Here is a 20,471-nt window from a genome sequence, read left to right on the forward strand (position 1 = left end):
AGATGTATGAAATCTTGAAAAAAAAAATCAAGAAAAAAAGCTATTTGTATATCGTGCAAAGTTCATTTATTTCAGCAATCCAACCTTAAAGGTGAAACTAACATATGAGATAGACTCATTACATGCAAAGCGAGATATTTCAAGCCTTTATTTGTTATAATTTGGATGATTTTGGCTTACAGCTTATGAAACGCCAAAGTCACAATTTTGAGGTACCCTTTGGTCAGGGGATATGGATTAATTAGCTGACTAGAGTGTGACACTTTGAGCCTAGAATATTGAACCTTTTCACAAAATTCTAATTTTAAGCTGCATTAATGCAATTCCTTTTAATTTGGATTACTGAAATACAGTAAATGGACTTTTGAACGATATTGTAATTTTTTGAGTTTCACCTGCATATGCTGTGAAGATACGAGATGTGCAGCACCAGAAACTACGGATACTGGAAGCCTGTGCTAGCATTTCTCCTGCGGTGTTGCTATCAGTGTGTGAAGAGTGGGAGAAGAGGGTTGCATTGACAATCCAACACAATGGGCAGCACATTGAACACATTTTATAAGTGGTCATAAACTTGTAAATAACTCATGAAAGAATAAAGTTACATTAAAACCAAGCACACCATTGTTTTTTTTTGTGAAATTCCCAATAAGTTTGATGTGTCACATAACCCTCTTCCTATTGAAAAAACTAAAGTTAGATTCAAAATGGCCGACTTCAAAATGGCCACCATGGTCACCACCCATCTTGAAAAGTTTCCCCCCTCACATATACTAATGTGCCACAAACAGGAAGTTAATATCACCAACCATTCCCATTTTATTAGGGTGTATCCATATAAATGGCCCACCCTGTATTATAAAAGTTGTCTCCAAAATATGCTTGGGTGTGTGAGAATGTGAATGTGTTTGGATGCCAAGGGCGAGATAAGTCATGAGCAATATGGCCCAATGGGGTAAGTGGAATGCTATACCCCTCACCTATTTGGTTTCCAGGCTTTCCAAAGTTTAACAAATCTATGGTTGGCTTGCATTTGCATGAAGAGATCTCCTCGAAATGTCAGAACTGGTCAACCTTCAATTTCCACTAGTCCACTGTAGGGAGGTCTATAGATAACCAATGTTTAGGAATTAGAAAATGTGCTGCAATAATAATGTGTTTAAACAAACTAAAGTTCTTGCCAGTTGTCAAGGAAAGTTACATTCCCAGAAGAGCTACAATGGGAGACGTTGGGACTGCAGTGCCACAGGTCTGGATGGTTATTTTGATTATTTGTTCCCACCATTGAAGTATTAGGTGGCATTGCCACCAGATATGTATTAAGGTACCTCTATCTTTCAAGAATCTCCAGCACGTATCGGAAGCGGATGGGGAATACACATACGTTTTGTCTGGGGTTTTATACCATCTGGTCATGACTTTATATCCATTTTCTTGAATTCTGACACATCTTGATGATGTGTGTGGAGATAGTAATAGGGAGTTCATTTCAGTGAAGGTAAAGTATTGCAGATCTTTCTTCTATAGACTAATAAAGGCCGGTTTGACCACTATGGCTGGGGAGCTAACTCTATTGTAGAGTTGTGAGATAAGCATGGAGGGATTGGGGATACTACTAATCAATCCCTCAAACCAGGCCTGTGGGCGAATCAGATCTCTCCTCTCAATATGTTGGGTTAAGTAGGATCGAAGAGAGTGCAACAAGAGGAGCTGGGTTTTCTGCACTCCAAAAAGAGAACCCTAAATTTAGGACCAGGCTCTCCTGGAAGAGGTTCCCAACATATAAAGTGGAGTTCCTGATAGAGGAGGGTAAACTCTCTGGTAGGGCTTTAGGAGCAGAGTGGAAAATATCTTGCACTTGCAAAAGCGGTGAAGGGAACTGGGTATTGGGTGGCTTGAAACCACTTCCATTCTGACAGAGTAGCACTAATCAGTGGGTTTGCCGACAGGGGTGGTGATGGGAGGGTTTTATGTCCTAGTTAAATACATCTGAAAGTAAATGCCACTAATTATTGATCTATAGCTACCCAAGACTTTTGTAGCCTGTAGCCAATCTACAATTCGTGACATCAATACAGCTTTACCATATAATTCTGGGTCTGGGAGAGCTACTCCCCCCAGCCTATATGGCTGAGCTAAGGTCTTATATCATAGTCAAGCCTTCTTTTTGTTATAGGTAAAGGACCTAAATTTAGATCTCAAGGTGTCATAATAAGTTGTGGGAATCAGAATTGGAAGGACCTGTTGTAGGTATGTTAGTCTAGGCAACACTAGTGACATGGGTAAATTTTTCCTCCAAAATTTCTGATTTCATAAATTTTATGAAGGAGTGGAGTATAATTAAGGGAAAAGAGTGGAATCTGAGCAATTTTTTATACAGATATAGGAGGTGATCAATTAAATGAGGAATTCTGCTCTAGATGGCTTCTTTGGAAAGGGTAGATACCTGGGCTAATTATCAGAGATTTATACATGTTGATCTTGAAGTTGGATAGCGAACCATAAGCCTCTAAGCGATGATCTATTCTAGGAAGTGAGGTGTCCGGTTTGCCGCCAATAATTAACAAACCATCAGCGAAGGCTGCAGTTTTATGTTCCTGGTCTCTAATTACAATCCCATTAATCTCAGAGTCTGTTTGGATTCTTTGGAGGGTGGTTCCAGGGTAAGGAGAAATAGAAGTGGTGAGAGTAGGCAGCCCTGGAGAGTACCATTCCTTATCTGGAAAAGTGCTGACAAAAGTCTTTTGATCGTAATAGAGGCAGATGTGTTGGTATACATTGCGAATATTGCATGTATAACAGATTCTGGGAAATGGAACATAGACAGCACCCTCTCATAAAGGACCACTTGACTGTCAAATGCCTTCTCAGGGTCTGTGCTGAGACTCTTGTTGTTGATTTATGATTTGTATGGGTCTTATTTTGAGTCTGTTTTTGTAATGATTCTATGTGGGGCATATAGACTGTTGTTGTAATAATGTGTTTTGACTTATATATGTATTTTTGTCAAAAACACAAATAAATATCTTTTGAAACTTTAAGTAAAAATCACATAAAAATAAAGCCCCATGTATCACCAAAAAAGGTGCAAATATTATTTACACAAATAAATAGAAAAAAAAAAGAAGTTACAAGTTACATTTAAGTAAACCTTAATAAATATTGAAAAAAAGGAAAAATGTTATGTTTTTAACATTCTACAAAAGAGGACAACTCGTGAATGTAGTTTATTGGTGATTTATTTTTGAGGAGGGAGAAATACATTTGGACATTTAGAGTAATTCACATTTTCACCTGGGTAACAGCAATTAATCTACATCTACCCTGTCACCCAAGTGTGTATGTGTCTCTTTGATTTTAGATAACATCGAAGAGTTTTGAGGCAAGACAGAGAAGGTCGTAAAGGTAAGAAAGATGAGCGCAAACACAGACATAAGTGGAGTCTTCATTGAACAATGTGATTCAGATTGTCATTTTGCCAGTGCTGCCTGAAAAATGAAAGAAAACATCTGGTCGTGGAGAAAAATCTTCTACTTTTCAGTAAACTTGTTTCAATACAGAAAATAGCCCCAAGTATCTTGCTCATGCAGGCTCAGACTCGATCTTCAGAAAATGAAAGATTAAAAATGAAAACATATCAAAGCACAGAATGAAATCAACCTATCAGTTGTATAAGAAAAAAATGTGAAAGTTGTAAGAAGTTTTCAAAGGGTTTGTCCAATTTTTTTAACAAAAAAATCAATTGTTTCTAAAAATTATACTAATACAGTAGTTGTACAAAAAGGTAGAAACTAGATCAGTAAATTTCTATCAGTTAGATTTAGCCGATTCACCAATTTTTTTTTTTGTTCGATGCAAATTTATTTGTGGCGAATCGCATAAAAAATATGGCTATTTCCTGGCTGCAGAGAACATTTGTAGTGGTGTAAAACACTGTGCCTTGCAGTAAGATTCCTAGGGAGTCTGCTGTGGTAGTGAAACAATACTGTGAGTCAGTACGACATGTAGATGACAGGGGTAGCTCTTAGAATCACTGCACACTTCACTTATTTGGTCAGACACGGGGCCAAAACTGACCAAATAACTCATGTATGAACTCAGCCTTACAGGTCAATGTTAGCTCCAAGAAGAAGCGCACTCCTTTTACACTGTTGTCAGCTGATTCCACATACCTATCTACAGAACCTGTTCTATTAAACACTTATACAAGTAGAGCCACCCCAACAAAGTGGAGAGGGTGTCAGCAGTACATTTGTGTTGACGTCACTGATTATTTTGCTCTTCCTCTGATCCATCAGAACAATAACCTACAAGAAACAGATTCTGTCTGTGGAACATCCGCCTTCACTCGGTCAGCATTTGGCCAGTAATACATCAGTATTCCTAAAGCTCAAAAAAACAGGAGTGGATCCAAAACGAAAATGACACATGAATGGAATATTTGCATGTCTTCTCTGTTTTGTACCCACTCCTGCTTTTGGCTACCAAATCATAAGCCAAATCTAATGTGAAATAGTGACCATGTCATGAAGGCCTTACAGCTGTTACATAGACAAGATCTGTTGTGCGTATTATTTTTCCTTACTGCTGACAGATCAGAAGACAGGTCAAATAAATGATGATGTCAGCCAGGCTGAAAGGCAAAATAGTGGCCCAGTCATGAAGTAGGGAGGCTGGGAACAGCATGAAAAGGTCACAGAGTAGCCCTATGACATAGTGGTGAGGTGGAAGCAGCATGAGGAGACCAAAGAGTGGCCCAATGACAGAGTCTAGAGGTGGCAGAGCATCAGGAGGAAGCCAGAGTGGCACAATGACAGTGTGGAGGTGGCAGCAGTATCAGCATCAGGAGGAGGCCACAGAGTGGCACAATGACAGTGTGTAGGTGTTAGCAGCAGCAGCAGCATGAGGAGATCACAGAGTGGCACAATGACAGAGTGCGGAGGTGGCAGCAGCAACAGCATCAGGAGAAGGCCACAATGTCAATGTGGAGGCGGCAGAAGTAGAAGCATCAGGAGGAGGCCACAGGGTGGCAGAAAGACAGTGTGTAGGTGGCAGCAGCTTCAGGATGTTCCAGAGTGGCACAATGACAGAGTGTGGAGGTGGCGGCAACAGCATCAGGAGAAGGCCACAATGTCAATGTGGAGGCGGCAGAAGTAGAAGCATCAGGAGGAGGCCACAGGGTGGCAGAAAGACAGTGTGGAGGTGGCAGCAGCTTCAGGATGTTCCAGAGTGGCACAATGACAGAGTGTGGAGGTGGCGGCAACAGCATCAGAAGGAGGCCACAGGATGGCACAATAACAGTGTGGTGGTGGCAGCAGCATCATCAGGAGACCACAGAGTGGCACAATTACAGAGTGTGGAGGTGACGGCAGCAGCAGCATTAGGAGGAGGCCATAGGGTGGCACAATTACAGTGTGGAGGTGGCTGCAGCAGCATCAGGGGGCCACAGAGTGGAACAATTAGAGAGTGTGGAGGTGGCTGCAGCATCAGGAGAAGCCCACAGGGTGGCACATTGACAGTTTGAAGGTTGCAGCAGCATCAGGAGGCCACACAGTGGCACAATGGCAGAGTGTGGAGATGGCAGCAGCATCATCAGGGGGCCACAGGGGCACAATTACAGATTGTGGAGGTGGCAGCAGCAGCAGCATCAGGAGGAGGCCAGAGGAGGGCACATTGACAGTATGAGGGTGGCAGCAGCAGGTGCCCACAGAGTGGCACAATGACAGAGTGTGGAGGTGGCAGCAGCAGGAGGAGGCTGCAGGGTGGCACAATGACAGTAAGGAGGAGGCAGCAGCAGCATCAGGAGGCCACAGAGTGGCAAAATAACAGAGTGGCCGCAGCATCAGGAGGAGGGCACAGGGTGGCACAATGACAGTGTGGAGGTGGCAGCAGCAGCAGGAGACCACAGAGTGGCACAATTACAGAGTGTGGAGGTGGCAGCAGCATCAGGAGGAGGCCACAGGAGGTCACATTGACAGTATGAATGTGGCAGCAGCATCAGGAGGCCACAGACTGGCACAATAAAGGTAGGAAGGTATCCAGAAGAAACCAGTCTCTTTTGTTGAAGTGTTGGTGTGTAGTGATGACAGGTAGGGGCTCTAGTCAAATTCTCAATATTTTACCATTATTTAAGTAAATATTAATCATATATTCACAAATTCGAGATTATTTTCTTGATTGCGAAAAATCGGCAATGTAATATTCGCGTAATGTGTGCGAAATACACGTGTGGGTCAATTTTGATACATTTTCCAAGCTGCTAGAAGTTTCCTGAGACTGGAGAAAATGGTTACGCTCATAAGCACTAATGATGCAAATATTTTGGCGCAGTACATGAAACTTCACATTTTAGCAGGTCTGCATGTATGTATGAACAGCAGAACCTATCACACTACCTAACACAATGCACTGCAACATCTACACTATATCAGGATATAACCTACACTGACTATCTGTAATATATATATATATATATATATATATATATATATAAAAGCTATCTAACTATCTATCTAATGTAGTATGGTATGGAAAGCAAAGAGCACAGCAATGACACTGCTGTCTCTCTCAGAACATTAAAGAACTTTAGAAAATGGCTGCTGGGGAGGTTCTTATATAGTAAGGGGTAGGCAACATTCCTATTGGTTGCTAGGGATGTTGCTAAGCTCAGGCAAAGACATTGCAGCCTTCTCATTGGCCCACAAGCAAGAAAGGAGGTTGCTGATGAAAAAAAAATCCTGAATATTCGAAATTACGTATATATATATATATATATCACTCTATTCTAAATATTCGCGTCCAACACTATTGGTGTGGCACCATTGATGATCTAGTCTGATGTATCAGGCATTGGTGGGTGGAAATCCTGGCTGATCTATGCCTGATTAATCTTGAGAAAAACCACACATTTCGCTACACATTTTTTTTGTGCTCCAATGTCCTCCTCCTCCTCCTCCTCCAGTTCATGTGGTCGTAAGATCTAGGAGCCACGTCTCAGGTCTACTGACCAGCCAGATTTATCAGAATCTGTTCCAGGACATGAAGCAGTGGAATGACGTTGTTCATCCCGTTGTCCTGGTGACTGACAAATATCGAAGTTGCACAGGGGAGTACTCCTGTCCACTTGGATCATCAAGAAATCGTATATGGCTTTTCTCTTGGAGGATGCCGTTCTGCCACTGCAGCTCAAGGAGGGTGTTTGAAGCCCCCTGATGCACCCTTACAGTAGAAACTCCCAAGAAGTGACCCCATTTTGGAAACTAGGGGATAAGGTGCCAGTTTTATTAGTATTATTTTTGGGTACATATGATTTTTTGATCATTCATTATAACACTTTATGGGGCAAGGTGACCAAAAAATTGGTTGTTTTAGCACAGTTTCTATTTATTTATTTTTACAGCGTTCATCTGAGGGGTTCAGTCAAGTGAGATTTTTATAGAGCAGATTGTTACGGACGTGGCGATACCTAATATGTATACTTTTTCTCATTTATTAAAGTTTTACACAATAATAGCATTTTTTAAACAAAAAAATTATGTTTTAATGTGTCCATGTTCTGAGAGCTATAGTTTTTTTTTATTTTTTGAGAGATTTTCTTATGTAGGGGCTCATTTTTTGCGGGATGAGGTGACGGTTTTATTGGTACCATTTTGTGGGACATACGCATTTTTGATCACTTGGTGTTGCACCTTTTGTGATGCAAGGTGACAAAAATTGCTTGTTTTGACACAGTTTTTTTTTTTTTTTTTACGGTGTTCATCTGAGGGGTTAGCTCATGTGATATTTTTATAGAGCTGGTTTTTACGGACACGGCAATACCTAATATGTATACTTTTTTTATTTGTTTCACTTTAACACAATAATAGCATTTTTGAAACCAAAAAAATGATGTTTTAGTGTCTCCATGTTCTAAGAGCTATAGTTTTTTTATTTTTTGAGAGATTTTCTTATGTAGGGGCTCATTTTTTGCGGGATGAGGTTACGGTTTTATTGGTACCATTTTGTGGGACATACGGGTTTTTGATCACTTGGTGCTGCACCTTTTGTGATGCAAGGTGACAAAAATTGCTTGTTTTGACACAGTTGTTTTTTTTTTTTTTTTACGGTGTTCACCCGAGGGGTTAGGTCATGTGATATTTTTATAGAGCTGGTTTTTACGGACACGGCAATACCAAATATGTCTATTTTATTTTATTTTTTCTATTTTTAAATTTATTTTTTTATTCCTTACTTGGGGACTTTTTTTTTTTTTTACATGTGAAACTTTTTTTTATTTTATTTTTTCAACCCTTTATTTATTTTTATTTTATTTTACACTTTTCGGCCCCCATAAGGTCATACAAGACCTCTGGGGGACATTTGCTTCACTTTTTATTTATTTTTTCACTGTTGATTTCTCCTGTAACTGGGGCTGACATAGTAGCCCCAGTTACAGAAGAAATGCACCCCCCAGAGAGGCTGTACAGCATGATTCTGCGCTGTACAGCCTCAGAGCAGGGCTGATCGAGGTCTCTGAAAGACCTCACACAGCAACTGCACTCTCCGGTCCCGGCGGTCACATGACCGCCGGGCCGGAACAGGAAACGCACAGCACAGTGTCTGCAGCGATCCGGAAGGCAGGGACACCTGGGAACTGTCCCTGCCTTATCTCTGGGTTGCCCTGCTGTCACCGACAGCGGGCAACCCGATCAGCAGCTGCACGATTAGCGTGCAGCTGCTGTTTCTGAAAGGACGTTTTAAAACGTGCTTTCAGAAATAGAGGTCCACCCATAGGACGTTTATATCCTATGGGCGGACGGAAAGTGGTTAGGGAGGGTAGTGAGAGGAGCCAGGGCGCATAGTGGGAAGGACGAGGAAAGGGCATGGGGGCCCAATTGAAATTCTTGCTATGGGGCCCAATGGCTTCTATGTACGCCCCTGCAACCAGGTGACATTTGTACTTAATTTGCCTGTTACTATTCTGACCTATATACCTCTAAAACCCCCTATGCAGCTAGTGATATTCAGGGGTTTTTGAAGAACGTCAAGCTTACGTCACTTTCTCACTTGGATAGTTCCTTTCTGGACGCTCCCATTGAGGTGGGAGAAGTAAGGGCTGCAATAGAAAGCATGATGGTGGGGAGGTCTCCATGATGGTGGGGAGGTATAAGACGGATGTGGACAAACAAAGTGCACGGTTGTTGAAACTCTTTAACTACGCCTTTGAGTGTAACAGCTTGCCCCTATCATTAATGGAGGTGACTATTGTGGTAATCCACAAACCTGGGAAGCCTCCGGACCAGTGCGGCTTCTATAGACCAATCTCACCTTTTGAACGTGGATGCGAAAATCCTAGCTAAACTTCTCTCTAGACGTCTCAGGGATGTAATTTTGTCAGTGAATTGATCCTGATCAATCTGGTTTCATGCCGGGTAAAACCACTGATATTAATCTTAGAAGATTATTTACCAATTTGCAGGTCTCACATGATAATGCGGGACTCCGAGTGATCGCTTCCCTCGATAATGAGAAGGCATTCGACTCGGTTGAATGGAATTCTATGTGGGAGACGTTACGCTGTCTGGGCTTCCCCCAGTCTTTTATAAGGTGGGTACAATTACTATACCAGGCCCCTATGGCAAGGGTTAGGGTTAATGGCTACCTGTCGCGTCCCTTTAGCCTCCATAGAGGTACTAGGCAGGGGTGTCCCTTATCACCTATGTTATTTGCCCTAGTTATGGAACCCCTTACCCAATTAGTTAACGGATCGGGACTGATTGAGGGATGGTCTATAGCAGGAATACAGGAAACGATTTTGCTTTATGCTGATGACCTACTGGTGTATCTGGCAGATACAGGTCCCTCCTTGGAAGCACTTCTGGATATCATAGATGGCTTTGGGAAGTACTCAGGCCTTAGGGTTAATTGGAGTAAATCTAGTCTCTGCTTAGTAGATGAGATGGACCCCGCAGATATAACTCTCCTCTCACGTTTGAAGGTAGTTGAATGTTTTGTCTATTTGGGGATCAAGGTTCACAGAGATCCCTCGCAATTCTATCTGCTCAATGTTGTCCCCACTATGGAGTATATTACTCGTAAACTGGAAGCTTGGGAAAATTTGCCACTGACATTAATAGGTAGAACAAATATGATAAAAATGGCTTTGTTACCAAAACTTCTATACCTTTATAGAGCAGCTCCTACAAAGATCCCCTGTATACACCTTTGATTCCCTGGATAAGATGTTCTCCCCTTTCCTGTGGAAACACCTGCTTTGCTAGGAAATCTTTGAAAGCCTTATATAATCAAGGGGGGGTTGAGGCTACCAGACTTGTATTTGTACTACATTGCTACCCAATTAGTGTATGCCCCTTGGTGGATCAGGGCGGATGCTAATAATCCTGCAGTGGTGTTAGAGGCGGCTCTTGTGGGCTCTTATGAGGCATTGTTCAACTTGGTATATCGGGGAGAAGGGACTTCAGCCTTGCATTACACTGAAGCAATGGCTACAGTGGTGATGGCTTGGAAGCAGCTTGTGGTGACGCACATTGAGAGTGAAGGGAGTTATGCTTGGTCCCCGTATATACCATTGTGGTGCAATAGGCAGCTGGAAGAACAGTTTCATTTACCCGACTATGAATTTTGGCCTCAAAGGGGTGTGAAGTACCTTACTTAATTGTATGTGGATGGGGTCTTCTGTTCATTTGAAAACCTTCACAGGGAATACAAATTGCCCCACACTTGTTCCTATCGGTACCTCCAGCTGAGGCACGCCTGTGAGGCCCAATTTAAATCCTTATCCGTGTCTTTGAAATGTGGCCCCATTGTATCTGTGGCTCGGTTGAAACAACCATATAAATCTATTTAATCATTTTATGTAGAAATTATGAAAAATGCAGGATTCGCCGCTCAGTAGCTCCTTCGAGCATTGGAGGGTTGATATTTTGGATCTGGAGGCGCCTCATCTGGAGGAACTGAGCTCTGTCTGGAAGAGCACGGTAATAAACGCCCGTGACCAGCTCATTCAACTTAAGTGCATCATATGCGTAGGCTCTCGGACCCCTCTTGTACTAGGTGTGGAGAGCCGAGAGGTTCCTTATATCATATGGTCTGGTCTTGTCCTGTTATGCAGCGGTACTGGAGTGAAATTTGAGATTTTATCTCCTCAAAGCTGGGATCCCAGCGATACTCTCTCCTATAATCTGTCTGTTGGGACTGGTGACAGAAATAGTTCCTACCAAATATGGTAGAAAGTTGCTCCGATTACTTATGTTTTAAGGGAGGAAAACAATTCTTTTGCATTGGAAACCACCAAAGAACCCCACCTTTGGTTCATGGATCCAACTGATAAACGCTGACCTGTAGATGTACAAACTCACTTTTGCAGCGAGGGGGACTCCTGATAGGTTCGAACAGATTTGGGGTCTTTGGTTATGTGCGCAGGGTACTATCTGATGTATGAGTGTGTGAGAGAATGGTTGTCTGGTCCTGTACTCGTAAATATGCAATGATGTAACACGGGACTGCTTATTTGTTTACGTAACATAATGTCATTGACATATTCTGATGTACTTTCCGATCAGGGATTCTTGTATGAGTACTGGATTATGGACTGGTTGTGCTGCTGTCTTTGTTTCTAAGTTTGCAAATTTAAAAGCTTTCTATAAATAAACACTATTAAAAAAAAAAAAAGTGTTATTAACTGTAGCATTTTAGATGATGTCAAAAATGGTTTATATCAAGCAAATGTTTTTAAAGGGGGTGTTTCAAGGAGACATTAAAAACAGTCACAGACAATTTTACAAATAAAACAGCAGCATTACTCATAGCATCAATCGCCTTCTACTCCGACGCTGCTCCAGTCCCTGTTGCTGCTCTCCACTTCTTGTCCTAACTAGTGTTGAGCCCGAATATTCGAATCGCAAATTTTTTTCTCGAATATCGTAACTTTGTGATTTTGCGAATATTTAGAATATAGTTCTATATATTCGCGAAATCGAATATTCGTTTTTTTTTGTTTTAAATTGTTATATTTTTTTCTTTCCCACTTCCCTAAAGTTGTTCTTACCTGTCCTTTGGATTCCTGGCTTCCTAGCTGCTCCAGTCAGTGCCCGTTGCCGCTTCTGCCGACTTCCGTGCTTATGGAGCGTCCCCATCACCATGGGAATGTCTCCATATACTAGAATGTACTGTTGGATTTGAGAATTACTTTGAAATCGCAATTCGATTAATTCAAGTTATAATAATTGAATTGCGATTTCAACTTTTTCAAATTTTTCTTTTGATAGTATAAGGCAACGTTCCTATGACTAATTGACTATGGCTAGGCTATTATGTGTATTTTACGAATATTCTTAATATTGCTCTAACTTCGTCTTTTAGAATATTCGTAATATTCTAAAAGACGAAGTTAGAGCAATATTACGAATATTCTAAAAGACGAAGTTAGAGCAATATTACGAATATTCGTAAAATACACATATTAGCCTAGCCATAGTCAATTAGTCATAGGAACGTTGCCTTTACTATCAAAAGAAAAATCGCAATACGCGATTAATTAAATTGCATATTATTTGCGATAAATGGAATAATTACGAATATCCGATTTCGACGAATATAACATGAATATTCAATCTAATATTCGCGAAATACTGCAAAATCGAATATGGCAAAAATTTCAGGAAAGGCCTGCTCAGGGAACCATTGGCCTCAGAGGTGATTCACGGCAGCCAGTTCTTGGTTGAGAAGGCCTTTCTAGAAATTTTGACCGAGGACAGGAAGTTGAGAGCAGTTGGGACCAAAGCAGTATTGGAAAAGCATAAGCAGGGGATTGGCGGAGATGAGTTAGGCAGCTTTCTTATTTTTAACAATGTCTTATCCATTTCCCTTTTTTTTTTTATGTTTTCCTCCTTTAACCCTTTTAAAATGGAACACATCATGATAAATTTAGTACACTTGATATTTTCCTAATACTTTATATACTGTATTAGAGATAAGAGAATTTCTTTAAATTTGTTTTTAGGACCGATTCGAACATATAGCAAAAACAATAAATAAATTGAGTTCAGTCCAATTGAAAAGTGAAAATTTCTTCTCATATTTTTCCTTTATTTTTTTCTTTATACTTTTCAGTCTTTCTTCCCCTTCTTTAAGCTATTTAACACAATGACAGCAGTAGCAAATAATGTCAGAGTGAAACTGACATAAAAAGCTATGGGTAAATGCATTGTTGATGGTGAATTAAATTGGTATATTAGCGTAGTAAAATGTGGTGAATTAAACTGGTATTTATTGATGCAGTAAAATGATTTGAATTAAGTTGGCATATTGATGAAGTGAAATGCATTGAACTGCACAATTTTAAATGATACCAAAATTGCAACTGTTTTTACAAAAAAAATGGTACAATTGCTCAGCATATGCAGTGAAATGTATGGTGCTGGTGGTGCTGGGAATATGCCTCTAAAAGTTTGAGTATTTATCTTTTTTTTTTTTAAGCCTGGATGCTCATGCACAGTAAAAAAAAATGCTTGTGCAGGATTTTTTACATTTTTGTAATCAACAGCTCCAGCTGCCCACACTGTAAAACACAGACAGAGGACAATACCCCTGTGCTCGCCTTCTCTACTGTTGAAACCCTGACTTAGATTACTTATTCCAACTAATTAAATATATCCCTAAACTGTTAGCCCAACACCCTAAAGGTGGATTTTGATGGTCCGAGGAGTAGCAGATTGTCGGGGAGGAAGCATTCCTTTCTGATAGTTGGCTGCTCATTCAGTAGGAGTGAAGCGCCACATTTATATGCAGCAATCACCTCCACAGTATGAGGACGGGTGGTCGCAATTGCGATTTCTCATCCTTATACAGTTGCATTGTTTCGGGGCACAAAATCAAAGTTTACACAGCATGATCTGCTGCCCAGAAACGGTAATTTACTTGCCTGCAGGAAAGACTTTTTCACCCAATGAACCAGCGTTTTGCTCGTTCATCGGCTGCAGATTGTCGGGAACGAGTGTTTGTAGCTGAAAGATGACTGGCTTGTGTCTGTAATTGCTGTCTGCCAGACACATCACAAACACATCCAACATCTCTGGTTGAACGCACAATGGCTAGCACACAGCCTAAAAGACCAGCTAATATCCTGCCCCCTAATTGGCTGACAGGTTGCTTTCAAGGCATTGTGGGCCAGCCCATCAGCCAGGGCCCTTCCCAAAGTCATGTGATCCCCTGTCTTAGTCCTCCCTGCCCTTTTTCCTTGTAAAAGTAAAATGGCGAGTGTAGTTTTTCAAAATTCATCCAAAGCAAATTGACAAAACTTTTGATTTGTTTGGCAGAAGAATTTTTGTTACATTTGTTACAAATCCATTTAGAATCAATAAGCTCATCTATTTACTGTACACAACACCTCATTAATACATTTGACACATTTTACGACTGCCTTAGTGACAACCCTTTTTCTAAATGCTTTTCAAAACTTTACAGGAAACTGTATGTTGTTCAGTTGGCACTCCAGATGTGCAGCGTGGCGCTCAAGTCTATGGAAAGGGTCCCGTGCAGCAGTTGAGAAACTAGATGTTTGAAAAAGGCTCTAGTCATGCTGAAATACAGTATACACAGTGCTGCCCATAATTATTCCTACCCCTGGCAAATTGTGACTTAAAGTTACTTTTATTCAACCAGCAAGTAATGTTTTGACGGGAAATGACATAGTTGACTCCCAAAAGATAATAAGACGATGTACAAGAGGCATTATTGTGGAAAAAAAACATTTCTCAGCTTTTATTTACATTTGAGCAAAAAGTGTCCTTTCCAAAATTATTCATACCCTTCTCAATAATCAATAAAACACTTCCTATAGTAGCAGACCAGCTTTTTGCAGGTCTCCACAGGTATTTTTGCCCATTCATCTTTAGCAATGAGCTCCAAATCTTCCAGGTTGGAGGGTCTTCTTGCCATCACCCTGATCTTTAGCTCCCTCTACAGATTCTCAATTGGATTCAAGTCTGGACTCTGGCTGGGCCGCTCCAAAACGTTAATGTTGTTGTCTGCTAACCATTTCTTCACCACTTTTGCTGTGTGTTTTGGGTCATTGTCATGCTGAAATGTCCACTGGTGCCCAATGCCAAGTTTCTCTGCAGACTGCCTGATGTGGTCGTTGAGAATCCTCATGTATTGCTCTTTTTTCATGGTGCCGTTTACTGTGATTAGGTTCCCTGGTCCATTGGCTTAAAAACACCCCCAAAGCATTAGGTTCCCACCACCATGTTTGACAGTGGGGATGGTGTTCTTTGGGTTGAAGGCTTCTCCTTTTCTACACCAAATGAAGGAAACATCATTGTGACTAGAGTTGAGCGAACACCTGGATGTTCGGGTTCGAGAAGTTCGGCCGAACTTCCCGGAAATGTTCGGGTTCGGGATCCGAACCCGATCCGAACTTCGTCCCGAACCCGAACCCCATTGAAGTCAATGGGGACCCGAACTTTTCGGTACTAAAAAGGCTGTAAAACAGCCCAGGAAAGGGCTAGAGGGCTGCAAAAGGCAGCAACATGTAGGTAAATCCCCTGCAAACAAATGTGGATAGGGAAATGAATTAAAATAAAAATTAAATAAATAAAAATTAACCAAAATCAATTGGAGAGAGGTCCCATAGCAGAGAATCTGGCTTCACGTCACCCACCACTGTAAGAGTCCATTTTCATAAATTAAGGCCCAGCACCAAGGCAGAGGAGAGAGGTCCCGTAACAGAGAATCTGGCTTCATGTCAGCAGAGAATTAGTCTGCATGTCATAGCAGAGAATCAGGCTTCACGTCAGCCACCAATGCAACAGTCCATTGTCAGATATTTAGGCCCAGCACCCAGGCAGAGGAGAGAGGTCCCGTAACAGACAATCTGGATTCATGTCAGCAGAGAATCAGTCTTCATATCATAGCAGAGAATCAGGCTTCACGTCAGCCACCAATGCAACAGTCCATTGTCAGATATTTAGGCCCAGCACCCAGGCAGAGGAGAGAGGTCCCGTAACAGACAATCAGGCTTCACGTCAGCCACCAGTGCAACAGTCCATTGGCATATATTTAGGCCCAGCACCCAGGCAGAGGAGAGAGGTCCCGTAACAGAGAATCTGGCTTCATGTCAGCAGAGAATCAGTCTGCATGTCATAGCAGAGAATCAGGCTTCACGTCAGCCACCACTGCAACAGTCCATTGTCATAAATTTAGGCCAAGCACCCAGGCAGAGGAGAGAGGTCCCGTAACAGACAATCTGGCTTCATGTCAGCAGAGAATCAGTCTTCATATCATAGCAGAGAATCAGGCTTCACGTCACCCACCACTGTAAGAGTCCATTTTCATAAATTTGGGCCCAGCACCCAGGCAGAGGAGAGAGGTCCCGTAACAGACAATCTGGCTTCATGTCAGCAGAGAATCAGTCTTCATATCATAGCAGAGAATCAGGCTTCACGTCACCCACCACTGTAAGAGTCCATTTTCATAAATTTGGGCCCAGCACCCAGGCAGAGGAGAGAGGTCCCGTAACAGAGAATCTGTCTTCATGTCAGCAGAGAATCAGTCTGCATGTCATAGCAGAGAATCAGGCTTCACGTCAGCCACCACTGCAACAGTCCATTGTCAGATATTTAGGCATTCCCATGTCCTCATCATCAGGAAACATAAGTGGTTGTGCGTCAGTGCATTCTATGTCTTTCACCGCTGGGGAAGGGCTAGGTGGATGCCCTTGGGAAACTCTGCCAGCGGAGTCTTCAAACAGCATAAGAGACTGCTGCATAACTTGAGGCTCAGACAGTTTCCCTGGTATGCATGGGGGTGATGTGACAGACTGATGGGGTTGGTTTTCAGGCGCCATCTGTGCGCTTTCTGCAGAATAACTTGCCCAGCCAGAACAGTACAGCGGTAACGACAGATTTAGCGGGATATAAATTTAAAGGCCTAGTATTTAGGCGCTGGGTGACCGGTATGGATTTACTGACAGAATTAGACTGGGATATGGCCAAAAAATAACCACACTATTGCTGGTTAAATGCACTTGGTGTGACAGCTTGACCAACCACACTACTGAGGGTTAAATGCACTTGGTGACAGGCGCAGCTTGCCCCTGATGTAGTATATGGCCAAAAAATGAACAGACTATTGCTGGTTAAATGCACTTGGTGTGACAGCTTGACCAACCACACTACTGAGGGTTAAATGCACTTGGTGACGGGCGCAGCTTGCCCCTGATGTAGTATATGGCCAAAAAATAAACAGACTATTGCTGGTTAAATGCACTTGGTGTGACAGCTTGACCAACCACACTACTGAGGGTTAAATGCACTTGGTGACGGGCGCAGCTTGCCCCTGATGTAGTATATGGCCAAAAAATGAACAGACTATTGCTGGTTAAATGCACTTGGTGTGATAGCTTGACCAACCACACTACTGAGGGTTAAATGCACTTGGTGACGGGCGCAGCTTGCCCCTGATGTATTATATGGCCAAAAAATAAACAGACTATTGCTGGTTAAATACACTTGGTGTGACAGCTTCACCCTGATGTAGGCTTTAGCCAAAAAACAACCACACCATTGAGGGTTAAATGCACTTGGTCGCAGCTTGTGCTGGCGCACCACAAGACACAAAATGGCCGCCGATCACCCCAGAAAAAAGTAACTGACAAACGGTCTGGGCAGCCTAAAAACAGTGAGCAATTGAGTATCAGCAGCTCAATGACCCACAGCTGCAGATCGATCAATAATCAAGTCCTTTGGAGGAGTTAATCTGCCTAATCTCGCCCTACTGTCGCAGCCGCAACCTCTCCCTACGCTGATCAGAGCAGAGTGACGGGCGGCGCTATGTGACTCCAGCTTAAATAGAGGCTGGGTCACATGGTGCTCTGGCCAATCACAGCCATGCCAATAGTAGGCATGGCTGTGACGGCCTCTTGGGGCAAGTAGTATGACGCTTGTTGATTGGCTGCTTTGCAGCCTTTCAAAAAGCACCAAGAAAGCGTCACAAAAGCGCCAAGAAAGCGACGAACACCGAACCCGAACCCGGACTTTTACGAAAATGTCCGGGTTCGGGTCCGTGTCACGGACACCCCAAAATTCGGTACGAACCCGAACTATACAGTTCGAGTTCGCTCATCCCTAATTGTGACCAAACATTTCAATTTTTATTTCATCTGACCAAAACACAGAAGACCAAAAGTCTCTTTCTTTGTCCAGATGAGCTTTTGCAAAGGCAAAGCAAGCTTTTGTGTGCCTTATCTGATAAAGTGGCGTCCTCCTTGGTGTGCATTGTGCAGTGTCCGTTGGATTGTCTGCCTTGAGACATTGCCACCAGCAGAGCCGAGATTCACCAGGATGGCTTTGGTGGTGATCCTTGGATTCTTTTTCACCTCTCTAACTATCCTCCTGGCCAGCACAGGTGTCACTTTTGGCTTTGGACCACGTCCTCTGAGATTTTCCACAGTGCGGAACATCTTGTATTTTTTGCTCAAATGTAAATAAAAGCTGAGAAATGTTTTTTTTTTCCCACAATAATGCCTCTTGTACATCGTCTTATTATTTTTTTGAGAGACACCTATATAATTTCCCGTCAAAAAATTGCTAGCTGGTTGAATAAAAGTAACTTTAAGTCAAAATTTGCCAGGGGTATGAATAACTATGGGCAGCACTGTACATATATATTGTACTGTATGTATTTGATGTAACAATAAACCAAGAAGCATTACTACTGTATTATCTTTAACATAGCCATTATCTTGAACACCATTGAAAGTCAATGGGGGACGGATCCGTTTTCTATTGTCCCATATTGTGTCAGTGAAAACGGATCCGTCCCCATTGACTTACATTGTGTGTCAGGACAGGTCCGTTTGGCTCAGTTTAGTAAGACGGACACTGAAACGCCGCAAGCAGCGTTTTGGTGTCCGCCTCCAAAGCGGAACGGAGCCACACTGATGCATTATGAGTAGAGTTGAGCGAACACCTGGATGTTCGGGTTCGAGAAGTTCGGCCGAACATCCCGGAAATGTTCGGGTTCGGGATCCGAACCCGATCCGAACTTCGTCCCGAACCCGAACCCCATTGAAGTCAATGGGGACCCGAACTTTTCGGCACTAAAAAGGCTGTAAAACAGCCCAGGAAAGAGCTAGAGGGCTGCAAAAGGCAGCAACATGTAGGTAAATCCCCTGCAAACAAATGTGGATAGGGAAATGAATTAAAATAAAAATTAAATAAATAAAAATTAACCAAAATCAATTGGAGAGAGGTCCCATAGCAGAGAATCTGGCTTCACGTCACCCACCACTGTAAGAGTCCATTTTCATAAATTTAGGCCCAGCACCCAGGCAGAGGAGAGAGGTCCCGTAACAGAGAATCTGGCTTCATGTCAGCAGAGAATTAGTCTGCATGTCATAGCAGAGAATGAGGCTTCACGTCAGCCACCACTGCAACAGTCCATTGGCATATATTTAGGCCCAGCACCCAGGCAGAGGAGGGAGGTCCCGTAACAGAGAATCTGTCTTCATGTCAGCAGAGAATCAGTCTGCATGTCATAGCAGAGAATGAGGCTTCACGTCAGCCACCACTGCAACAGTCCATTGGCATATATTTAGGCCCAGCACACACACAGGCAGAGGAGGGAGGTCCCGTAACAGAGAATCTGTCTTCATGTCAGCAGAGAATCAGTCTGCATGTCATAGCAGAGAATGAGGCTTCACGTCACCCACCACTGCAACAGTCCATTGGCATATATTTAGGCCCAGCGCACACACAGGCAGAGGAGGGAGGTCCCGTAACAGAGAATCTGTCTTCATGTCAGCAGAGAATCAGTCTGCATGTCATAGCAGAGAATGAGGCTTCACGTCAGCCACCACTGCAACAGTCCATTGGCATATATTTAGGCCCAGCACCCAGGCAGAGGAGAGAGGTCCCGTAACAGACAATCTGGCTTCATGTCAGCAGAGAATTAGTCTGCATGTCATAGCAGAGAATGAGGCTTCACGTCAGCCACCACTGCAACAGTCCATTGGCATATATTTAGGCCCAGCACACACACAGGCAGAGGAGAGAGGTCCCGTAACAGAGAATCTGGCTTCATGTCAGCAGAGAATCAGTCTTCATGTCATAGCAGAGAATGAGGCTTCACGTCAGCCACCACTGCAACAGTCCATTGGCATATATTTAGGCCCAGCACCCAGGCAGAGGAGGGAGGTCTCGTAACAGAGAATCTGGCTTCATGTCAGCAGAGAATCAGTCTGCATGTCATAGTAGAGAATGAGGCTTCACGTCAGCCACCACTGCAACAGTCCATTGGCATATATTTAGGCCCAGCACCCAGGCAGAGGAGGGAGGTCTCGTAACAGAGAATCTGGCTTCATGTCAGCAGAGAATCAGTCTGCATGTCATAGCAGAGAATGAGGCTTCACGTCAGCCACCAGTGCAACAGTCCATTGGCATATATTTAGGCCCAGCACACAGGCAGAGGAGAGA

This window comes from Bufo gargarizans, chromosome 5, assembly GCF_014858855.1.
Source record: "Bufo gargarizans isolate SCDJY-AF-19 chromosome 5, ASM1485885v1, whole genome shotgun sequence".
NCBI classification, from domain to species: domain Eukaryota; kingdom Metazoa; phylum Chordata; class Amphibia; order Anura; family Bufonidae; genus Bufo; species Bufo gargarizans.